The sequence below is a fragment of the Aotus nancymaae genome, unplaced genomic scaffold (assembly GCF_030222135.1).
Source record: "Aotus nancymaae isolate 86718 unplaced genomic scaffold, 86718_ANA_hifiasm-v0.15.2.pri h1tg000058l, whole genome shotgun sequence".
In the NCBI taxonomy this organism is placed as follows: Eukaryota; Metazoa; Chordata; class Mammalia; order Primates; family Aotidae; genus Aotus; species Aotus nancymaae.
In genome coordinates, this window is record NW_026988472.1 from 53,070,089 (window position 1) to 53,080,858 (window position 10,770).

General features: G+C 35.4%; 1 long non-coding RNA gene across 1 annotated transcript; it reads right to left on the bottom strand.

Moving 5' to 3' along the window:
• Window positions 1–5,663: 5,663 nt before the first annotated feature.
• On the bottom strand, window positions 5,664–9,974 carry LOC135269962 (uncharacterized). Its single transcript, XR_010338198.1, has 3 exons — window positions 9,888–9,974; window positions 8,295–8,397; window positions 5,664–5,819 (listed from the first exon to the last, which is right to left on the bottom strand). It is a non-coding gene; the product is annotated as an uncharacterized LOC135269962 (long non-coding RNA).
• Window positions 9,975–10,770: the final 796 nt, after the last annotated feature.

Below are 10,770 nucleotides of genomic sequence, written 5' to 3' on the forward strand. Positions count from 1 at the left end.
TAACAAAAATCACATGTATCACACACCTAGGTTTATTTACACATCCAACAGAAAAGGGCACACCTATCTCATATAATTGAAAAAAAAAGAAGTTACTAAAAACATTAAAAATCAAAACAGTAATCAAGCACAAGCTGTTACATTCTTTCAGATTAGAAAATTAGAAAATAACACCTGACTGAAAGTTATAGGAACGGGAACATTGCTAAGTCTAGAGAACATGAGATTGAGGATGAACAATAATTATGTCTGTGTTCTCAGAAAAGTTTAAGGGGTTTACCTGCAGCTGCAGAAAAGGCCGTCATATCATATCTAGTGTTTCTAAGGTTGAAGATAAAACTGCTAAAAAGCAAAAGTCAAATAAGGATTTCATTTTCTATAAATTAGGAATTTTGCTGTGGGCAAATCGTGAGGGAAGCATGTAGCTTTTTTATCTTTGTATTATAGCTACCTTATTTGGGAACAGAATGGGAAGCAGGTTTGCCTGATGCAGTTCCCAGCTTGACTTTTCTGTTTGACCTGGTGATTTTGGAATACTGAGATTTCCTTTCCTGTGACAGGTATAGGAGCGTAATCAGCACCGTAGTTCCCCCTTATCCACGGCTGAAAAGGTCCAAGTTCTCCAGTGAATGTCTTAAGCTGCAGATAGCAGCAAATCGTATCTACAGTAACTTTTCATATACATGATAAAATTTAATTGATACATTAGGAACAGTAAGAAATTAACAACAACACCTGATAATAAAACAGTACATTCTGACAATATGCCAGCATCACTACTCTTGCACTTTGTAGGCATTATTAAGAAAAATGAAGGTGACTTGAACACAAGCACTGCTAGAAGGCTACTAAGTGAATAATAGGCAGGTAGCAAAGTACCGTGGACGATGTGCATCCTGGGCAGGATGGCACAAGACTTCTTCACATTGCTCAGAATGGTGCACAATTTAATAATTATGCATTATTTCTGGAATTTTCCATTTATTTTTTTCAGACTGTGGTTGGCCGCAGGTAACTGAAACTGTGGAAAGTAAAAACACAATAAGAGTAGACTACTTTATTTCAACCCCTTGAATGTCTTACTCAGCCAGAGTACAGAAACTTACTTAACGCCTCGTTGTGCATCGCAGAATTCATTTTCTTAACACAAATGCAAGGCATGCTCATTTACAAATACGCTCAGAAGGGTAGATGAGAACTCTTTGATAGCATTTACCTGTGGGAGCTGGAGGGAAGTGTTTGGGGCACTGAGGGATTTATTCAACTGTTGATTGCATGGCTATGAGTGCTGTATGAATTTTTTTACCCTTGGGCTGGGCATAGTGGCTCATACCTGTAATCCCAACACTGTTGGGGGCTGTGGCAAGTAGATCACTTGAGCCCAGGAATTCAAGACCATCCTGGGCAAAAAGTGAGCCCCTGTCTCTATAAACAATACAAAAATTAGTGAAGTGTGGTGGCACCTGCCCTGTAGTCCCAGCTACTCAGGAGGCTGAGGTGGGAGGATCACTTGAAGCCCGGGAGTTTGAGGCTGCAGTGACCTATAATTGTGCCACTGCACTCCAGCCTGGGCAACATAGTGAGACCCTGTCTCTACAATAAAATACAGAAATTATCCAGGCATGGTGATACACACCTATGGTCCCAGCTATTAGGGAGGCTGAGGTGGGAGGATTGCTTGAGCCCAGGAGGTGGAGGTTGCAGTGAGCCAAGATCACACCACTGCACTCCAGTCTGGGCAACAAAGTGAGACCCTGTCATCACCAAAGAACAAAGAAACACACACACAAATAATAATAATAATAGTAATTTATCCTCATCAGATATAACTTCTGTTCTTAAAAGTTCAAAATATATAACATCTACTGAAAATTATATCCCTTAGTGTTGACTTTTTTCATATTGAATCATCTTTTTGCATAATTTCTTACTAGTCACAGTTATTACTGAAATCTTCCAAAAGATTTTCTTAAGCTGCACTTCCAAAATGTGCAACTTAAGAAAAATGATCAAGAAAATTTAAGGATCTATTTATAAATTGGGAAATAGTAATGAAGTTCATTTTTGATAGTTGACTGAAGAAATTACAGTCCTTTGGAATGAAGCTGAAGTTTAAAAAAAAAAATGCCTGAAGAAATAGGTTACAAATATGCAGTTGGGCTTTTCATGCTCAAAGTTCTCTATGAATAGAATTATTCTGACAGAAAAGGATTTGTGGACACGGCCACCAGGCTGTGACTTTAAAGGATGAAAATCTTCAAGATTCTGAACCAAATCACTGTCTGCCTCAACCACTAACAAACGGGATTACCAAAGTCAATTGTGTTATCAGCACAATTCAGTCTGATAAAGCTTGAATATCTAGATGAAATAGTATTACTCAGTATCTAGAGATTAGGGGGAAGAGAGACAAACAAGATAAAATGGGAAGTATATTTATGTTTCATGGTTATCTTTAAAGCATTTTAGTGAGGTCTCAGGTTTTTGTGGGAATATATGAGTAATATTTTAACAGTTAAATAGAAAATGTGATGCAATGTAAATAATTCATATTAGCATTATTATATTGCATATACAGAGATGAAATATATTATTTGTAAGCATTCTTAGGCATCTAAAAATACACAAAGCTGAATTAAAAATATACAATTCTTAAGTGCTTTACATGTTTTATGGAGCATTCCATTAAGAAGCAGATCCCAATACTGAATTTGAATGTAGTTCTTTTTACAAACAGATTTAATTACTTTCCAACTATAAATTCATCTTAATAATAAGTTGTATCTTTTATCACTAGATTTTATTTACTATATATTGCACTTCATAATATGTTACAGTCTGGTGATCTGGAAATGAGGTAAGTTGATAACTTATCTTGGAGTATTTTTCAATGTCCGGTAATAATAAAAACATACAACCTAGGGCAGCTGCTTGAGCGGAATACAATCACCTGGAATCAAAGAAGTTCAGGCTGCAAAAATTCCTTTCTTTCTGGTTTACTCAGACATTTTTGTTAACTTGTTTTTTCATCTTTTGATGCCTTTCAAGGCACCTATAGTCTATCCATTCTGATTGAGTGAAGAGTTCACTCTCATCTCTCACATGAATCTTTTTCTGTAACTTACAGTATTTACGGCTGGAATGCAAAGAGTGTGTGTGTATGTGTGTGTGTATGCACATGCGTGTGCATGTGGGTGTGTGTTGTGTTACTTGGGAAGTTTATCTTTATTCTGCCACTTAATTATGTGCAGCTGACAGACACCCTGCGATATACATCTTTATTTCCTGATCATGTTCTGCTGAGACACAATGGATAATGAACACATAGTAAATTTTCTCTATTCTCTTCATTAATTTATTTCTTCATAAATAAAAAACAGTTGTATTTGATTTTATTTTACTACCTCTTTAAGATGAAAACAACAAAAATTTTAATAAGACCATATAGAATTATAAATGTACTTTAAAGCGCTTCTTTACTTGCATTCCAAAAATAATGAAGAGCAGTGTTTTAATTATCGTTACTTACAGTGATTTAATAATCAGTCTGAAATATATTCTATTTTCTATTGAAGTTTCCTCTTTGATCCAAGAGTAATTTAGAAGAGGTGGATGGAGCAAAAGAGAGATATTAGAAAGGGACTTGAGAAATCTTTAGAGGATGGTTATATGTTAAGTCTCTTGATTGTGATGATGGTTTACTGGTTGTATATACTTATCAAGACTTATCAAATTATGTGCTTTAAATGTGTGCAGTTTTGTGTATGTCAATTATACCACAATAAATCTGTTTTTGAAATGGAGGTTTGTTATATCAGCAAACTAAAAATATGTGACAGTGGCTTCAACGTTGTTCAAACCTCCTATGTGTTTATTGATTTTGTGTGTCATTATGTTATCAATTATTAAAGAGGACTATTAAAATATCTGACTCCCTGCAACTCTATAGATTCTGCTTCACATATTTTGAAGTTCTACTATTAGATGTACAAATGTTTAGAATTCCTATGACCTCTGAATAAATTGACCCCTTTATTATTTTGAAATTACCTTTATTCATGGTAATATTCTCTGTTCTAAAATATCTTTTGTCTGATATCAATATACACATTTCAGACAGTTTTCATTAATGTAAACATTATATATTTTTCAACATGGCTTTCAATCTTTTTCTATTTGAAATGTGTTTATTGTAAATAGAATAAAATTAGATCTTGCTCTGTGTATATTCTGAAAATCTCTGTTTTTGATTGGCATATTTCAACCATTTACATTTAATGTGATTAAGAATAAATTCATTCTCTGTATATTTATTTTTTTATTTGTCCGTCTGTTTTTTCTTCAGTTCTTCCTCATTTTCTTCATTCTTTGGGATTAGTAGAATATATTTTATGATTCCATTATATTTCATTTTTTGGTACATTAGCTATAAGCTATAATGCTTTACATTATATTATTTATTGCTTTAGGGTTTATAGTGAATGTAAAGCCTGTCACAATTTACCTGTAAGAGATATTACACCGTTACATGAATAGTATAAGAACCTTAGAATAGATAACATCCATTCCTTCTCTTCTGTTTTTGCCATTGTTACCGTGCATTGTACTTATACATATGCAGTAAACCCCATAGTACATCGTTATTTTTTGAAATAATAAAAAATTTAGACATTTATTTACCCATGTTATCATTTTAGCTCTTTGTGTCTTTTTTTAGATACATATTTCCATCTAGTCAAGCAACTAAACAAAGGAAATTATACAGTCACTATGCTTAATTTTTAGAGAGTTACTTTTCTTAGATTTAATGTGATTAAAGACACACAGTATCAGGACATCCATGCAACCAACATTTAGGTGAAATACATGTTTACATTAAAGTTACACTAAGAATACAGCTTGTAAATGTAGATGTAAAGTAATATAGAAAGTAAAAAAAATACAGTTAGAAGGAATTAATTCTAGTATTGAATAGTACAGTAGGGAAATTATAGTTAACAATAATTTATTGTGTATTTCAAAATGGCTAAAAGAGTTGTAATGTTTCCAACACAAAGAAAAATGTTTAAAGTGATGGGTAACCCAATTACCCTGACTTGATCATTGCACATTGTATGCATGTATCAAAATAGCACATGTACCCACAAAGTATGTCCAACTATGATATATCAATAAACATAAAAGTTAAAGAACTCCTGCTGTTTAAAAATGAAGTCATCCCAACATAATTCAAATGTACATAGGATCCTATACAATAATAGGATACATTTCTTGCAGCAAATGTAAAAGTATTGGCTCTGCACTGTCATCATTTAAAGATATTATTAGTGCTCATGTGAGCTAAGTTTGAGAATAACAGAAAACTTTGTGCCATCCAGATAATGTTGCTTAGAGGGACAAGGATTTAATATACTATAATTTATTATAGTTATTATTTTGAGCAAGAGTCTCTCTCTGTGGCCCAGGCTGGAGTGCAGTGGCATGATCTTGGCTCACTGCAACCTCCACCTCCCGGATTCAAGTAATTCTCCTGCCTCAGCCTCCAGAGTACCTAGGATTACAGGCCCCTACCACCATGCCCAACTAGTTTTTGTATTTTTGGTAGAGACAGGGTTTTACCATGTTGGCCAGGCTGGTCTTAAACTTTTAACCTCAGGTGATCTACCTGCCTCAGCCTCCCAAAGTGCAGAAGATCATCATAAAAGTCTTCATCATTGTCATCTCCAAGTTGAGTAGGCTGAGGTGGAGGAAGAAGAGGAGGGGTTGGTCTTGCTGTCTCAGGGATGGCAGAGGAGGAAGAAAATCCATGTCTAAGTGACCTGCACAGTTCAAACACATGCTGTTTAGGGGCCAATTGTATTTATAATTGAAAATTAAGAAAATATACAAAAGCGTGTATAAAGAATAAGGTGACCAGTGCCACTAATTCTAGGACAAATAACTATTAATATTTTGGTTTTGTAATCTTTCTTTCTTTGAAAAATGTTTATAGACTAGACCCTGTAGTCAAGAAATTGTGTAAATGATGAAAGTGAAGGATTTTGTTCCAGTGCATAGATGAGAAACACATTTGGAATATGCAGGTGCTTTTGAGAAGACTGAACAGGCAGGAAGACACTCTGCCAGGGTCTAAATAAGTTTCCTTAAGAACCAGAAAAACAATCTATGAATGTGGAGAGCTAGAAATCATGGAAAATTGTGAGTTTTGGCAAATACTTGTAAAATAGATGGTAATTTAACAGGTATATTAAACGGACCAGAGGAGATGATGGGATCCTACAATGGAAAAGCAGTTCTGAATCAAGGGAGGCTGGAACTAAGGTACCTTGTCTTCTAATCAAGATATAGAAGCAGCAGTCTCCTCCGTTGGAGAGGTCAGATGGATTTCCAGTGTGCTTTCTCAACTTTGACACTACAGATATTTGGGGACTAATAATTCTTTGTGGTGGCATGGAGGTGTCCTGTGCATTTTAGAATGTTTAGGAGCATCTCTGGCCTCTACCAACTAGGCAGCAGAGTGCTCTCCCAATCAAAAATGTCTCTACTCATTGTCAAATGTCCTGTGGCATACACAATGTCCCCTACTCACCTCTGTCTCCCATCCCATTAAAATACACTGAATAATACATGGCCTGTATCTTTAGATTGGACCACTGTGGTTCAAAAACTGCAGGGTCTTCTCTAGATACTTTAAACCAGGTAAGACTAATATTTTCCCCCCAAACCTTTGGGATTAGCAAGCTTAAAGCTTTCAAATTACCACCTCCCAATGATGGCAACCAATGGGTTTTTCTAAAATCCTTCAACAGGGGAATGGGGTAAAATTAGTTTCATGAAAATAAATACCTACAGAAAGTAAACGAACATTTCCCTTTCCAAATGACATTTGCTGCAAATGCAAAGTTTGTGTTTGCAGGAGATTTTAGCAAACTTCTCTGTTTACTCCATGTGACTTTTGCTCATAGGACTTTAACCCAGTTTTCAAGAGAAGCTTGGAAGAGTTATTCTTGCTTAGGGAAGAGTCCATGGAGGGCAATCAACATTCACTCAGAAAACCTTGGATGTTCAATTCTATCCTAGAGCTCCCTGGAGCTCCCTGGAGTTCATAGAGCAGCTATGCGAATACTGAGCTATCACAAGAATACCAGGACTTTCTTTTCCTCTCAATTCCTAGTTCATGAGACAAGCAATTCCAATGGCAAGAACATTAACCAGAGAATACTGACTGATTGGGTGGAATGCTTATTTGTCAATATCTCCATGCCAAATTAGTCAAATAGTGAAAATGTTTCATTTAGAGACTGGTGGTTTAGAAATTTTAAACTTATTTAGAATCAAGTATTCGTCATCATTGAAGCAGGGATATTCTTATGAAGCTTAGTTCCACTGTAATCATGTGCTCAGTATCATAGCTGGAATTGTAAAAAGAGGATGTGAGGATGTGAGATAGAGCTTTTAAAGAGGAGGGAAACAAAAGGACAAATATGAATGGCATTGTAAATTATTCATAACTGACCCCAACAACTGCATAAAATGGAAATTTGTGTTAATTTATATCAGAATTAGACCAACAAAATTTAGCTACTTTTTAATATCATAAAATGACTTAGTGTCAAATATGTGATGATGAATTTTAAGCATTTTGATCATGAGAATATTATGAAAACATTTATTTCAAGAATACATTTTGCAAAAAGGGAAGATGCTTATATTGAGATGTTTTGCAGAAATGCAGGGCTTATTTTTAGCTTCACTAAGGACTACTTCGTGATTACGATTGAGAACTTGCAACTTGTTGGTCAGTACGTTAAAAATACATATTATGTTGTTATGGAAATGTGTTTGGGTGATAAATTATGAAAGATTATATCTACCAAATAAATACAGATGGTTAGAGTGCTTCACTTATTTTTTAGTTAAGCCCACTCTATCTTTCTACACATCATCTGGCATATGATAAACAATATTGTTTGGGGCACAAGGACTTCTAGTTTATATAAACCCTTGTAAAAAGCTAAATTTTCAGCCTGCATTATTCATTGGAAAATGAAAAATATGCTAAGCAGTCTTATCTACATTGAGACATATAAAATGTATTTTGCAATATCTAAGTAGTGTTTATGTTGACAGACGCATATTAAAATACACATTAAATCTTTGAGGAAGGATAATTAGGGTTATACTCATTATAAAATTAATTATGCAGCAATATATGGACTCATGATTAACATACACATACAGGTAGTGAGTTAAGAAATGCGTGGTAGAAATAGCAAAGTGGGTGTTCTCTTTACCTGTTAAAGCAATCACCATGGCTTCCTCCTCATCTTTATAAAAAAGGCTGAAGTCTAGACTTGTCACTCTTCCTTGCTTCTTGAACTGACAAGGCCATGTGTCCTGGTAAATAGAATGAGGAAATGAGCTTGAGACCTCACAGATATTGTTCTTGAAAAATAACACTTTAATCCCAGTGTTCAGGGGTATCATCAAATGTCACATCTTGAACAACTGCTGTTGGCCACTCTCTCACGGACATCACAGCTGGATTGCATTGTTATGTTTCATGGGCAGGTGCAGACAGAGTTCCGTTGCTTTCCTCTCACTATTAAGGAAGGATCCTACATTACCTGATATGAGCCTTTGTATCATTCAATGGAATGCCCAGCAGCAAACTCTGCATTTTGGCAACCTCATTTTCCGCTATTATGACTACAGCCACTATCTGTTCACAGACACCATGGGACCAACTCTGTCGTATGTGTGTGTCTGCAAAAACAACTGCTAAATAAGGTAAAAGAGATAAATAGCATGCAGGCAATAAATAATGTCTCCCCTACTTGTGCTCTCCCATTTGGAATAAATTTAGATGGGATTTGACTCTCCTAACACATTGCTTATATCTTTAATGGATGTATCTTTGTTGGTTTCAGCACGTTACCCTCCAGAAATTGCTTTCCCTTACCTCCAATCTAGGAAAAATTCTTGTTTATCTATGTTTTTCCTAGGAAGACCCCAAGCCTTGACCTCAGTTGATTCATTTCATGAATGAGCATCTGAACTAGAACGGACCAATTCAATTCTCTTTCTAGGAATTTGCAGAACAGCCAGGAAAAGAGAAGAAGGAGAGGCCTTAGAAAGAAACAGCTTTGTGTAATTCTGATAAAGAAGTACACGTCAGGCACAGTGGCTCATGCATGTAATCACAGCAGTTTGAGAGCCCAAGGTGAGTAGATTGCTTGAGCCCAGGAGTTGGAGATTAGCTTGGGTAACATGATGAAACTCCATCTCTACAAAAGAAAAGAAAAAAAAAAAAAGAAAAAATAGGGTCTCACTCTGTTGCCCAGGGTGGAGGGCAGTGGTGTGATCATAGCTCACTGAATCCTCCACCTCCTGGACTCAAGCAATCCTCCAGCCTCAGCCTCCTGAATAGCAGGGACTACAGGTGCACACCACCATATTTTGCTATTTTCTAAATTTTTTTTGTAGAGATGATGTCATGCTATGTTGCCCTGGCTGGTCACAAATTCCTGGCCTCAAGCAATCTTCCCATCTTGGTTTCTCAAAGGGCTGGGGTTATAGGTATGAACCACTGCACCCAGTCAATGAATTACTTTACAGAGTCTTTGTGGTTAAATATGTTCTTTGATCCTGGGGGATTATGTCAATATCCTTTCCATGCATTTTCCTCTCTTGCTCAAGATACCAAATGTAAGTTATTTTACTTGCAACCAAAATAACTAACTAATAAGACATGGTTTCTATGTATCTCATTCTTTAGAGGGCAGACTCAAAACTATGAACTGGCTGATCTGAGGCAGATTGAAGAATACTAAGATTTTAAAGATCCCAGGTTAAGTTAAGAGCAGATTATTGCAGCTTCAATTTACCTGTAATGCCTTGAGATTCAGATTATATACACATCATTTTGTCACTAAAGCAGGAGTGCCTTGGGGCCATGATAGTAAATATAAAGATGTTCATTCATACATATTAGTTGCTTTTTGCAATCTTGAAGAAGATTCCGGGAGAGAAAATACAGTCAACTAAACTTCAGACTGAGTTTCTCTGCATTTTACTAAGTGGCTCATGGAAAAACAATATTGTGGTCATCTGGAACCTTGTTAGAAATGCAGCTTCTCAGGTCCCACTTTGGTAGCAAGAGGCTGTGGAAGGCAATTTAATAAAGACAAATTACAAACCAAGACCCAAACTCCTAAATGAAGTATTACCCAACTGAATTCAGAAACATAGAAAAGATAGCTAAGTTAGCTTCATCGCCCAAGTGTGAGACTGGCTACATATTGAAAATATATGTACATTACATTAACAGAAATTAGAAATTTAGAAATTATATTTAACTTATATGAAATCATTAGATAGGTACTCAATGTCCAGAACATATATGAGTAAATCGTATATGAGTAAATTGCAAATGAGAAAATCAAAGTGGTCTCTATAAAATTACATTTTTAAAATCCTTTAAATACCTAGGGATATGTAGAACAAAAATTCTGCAAGACCAACAATCAAAATTTCAAAATAGTATTGCAAAAAATGCATGAAAGCTAAGTAAATGAGGGCTGTGACATGTTCGTAGACTGAAACAGAATGCAATGTGACGATGTTAATTCTTGATAAAATGACCTGTGGAATGACTACAATCAGTCAAAATTCTAGTGTTCTTCATGTAGAAATTAATACTTAGTTTCTAACATGCACATGGAAATGAAAAAGACCGAAGATAGTCTAAATGTAGTAAAATAAGACACT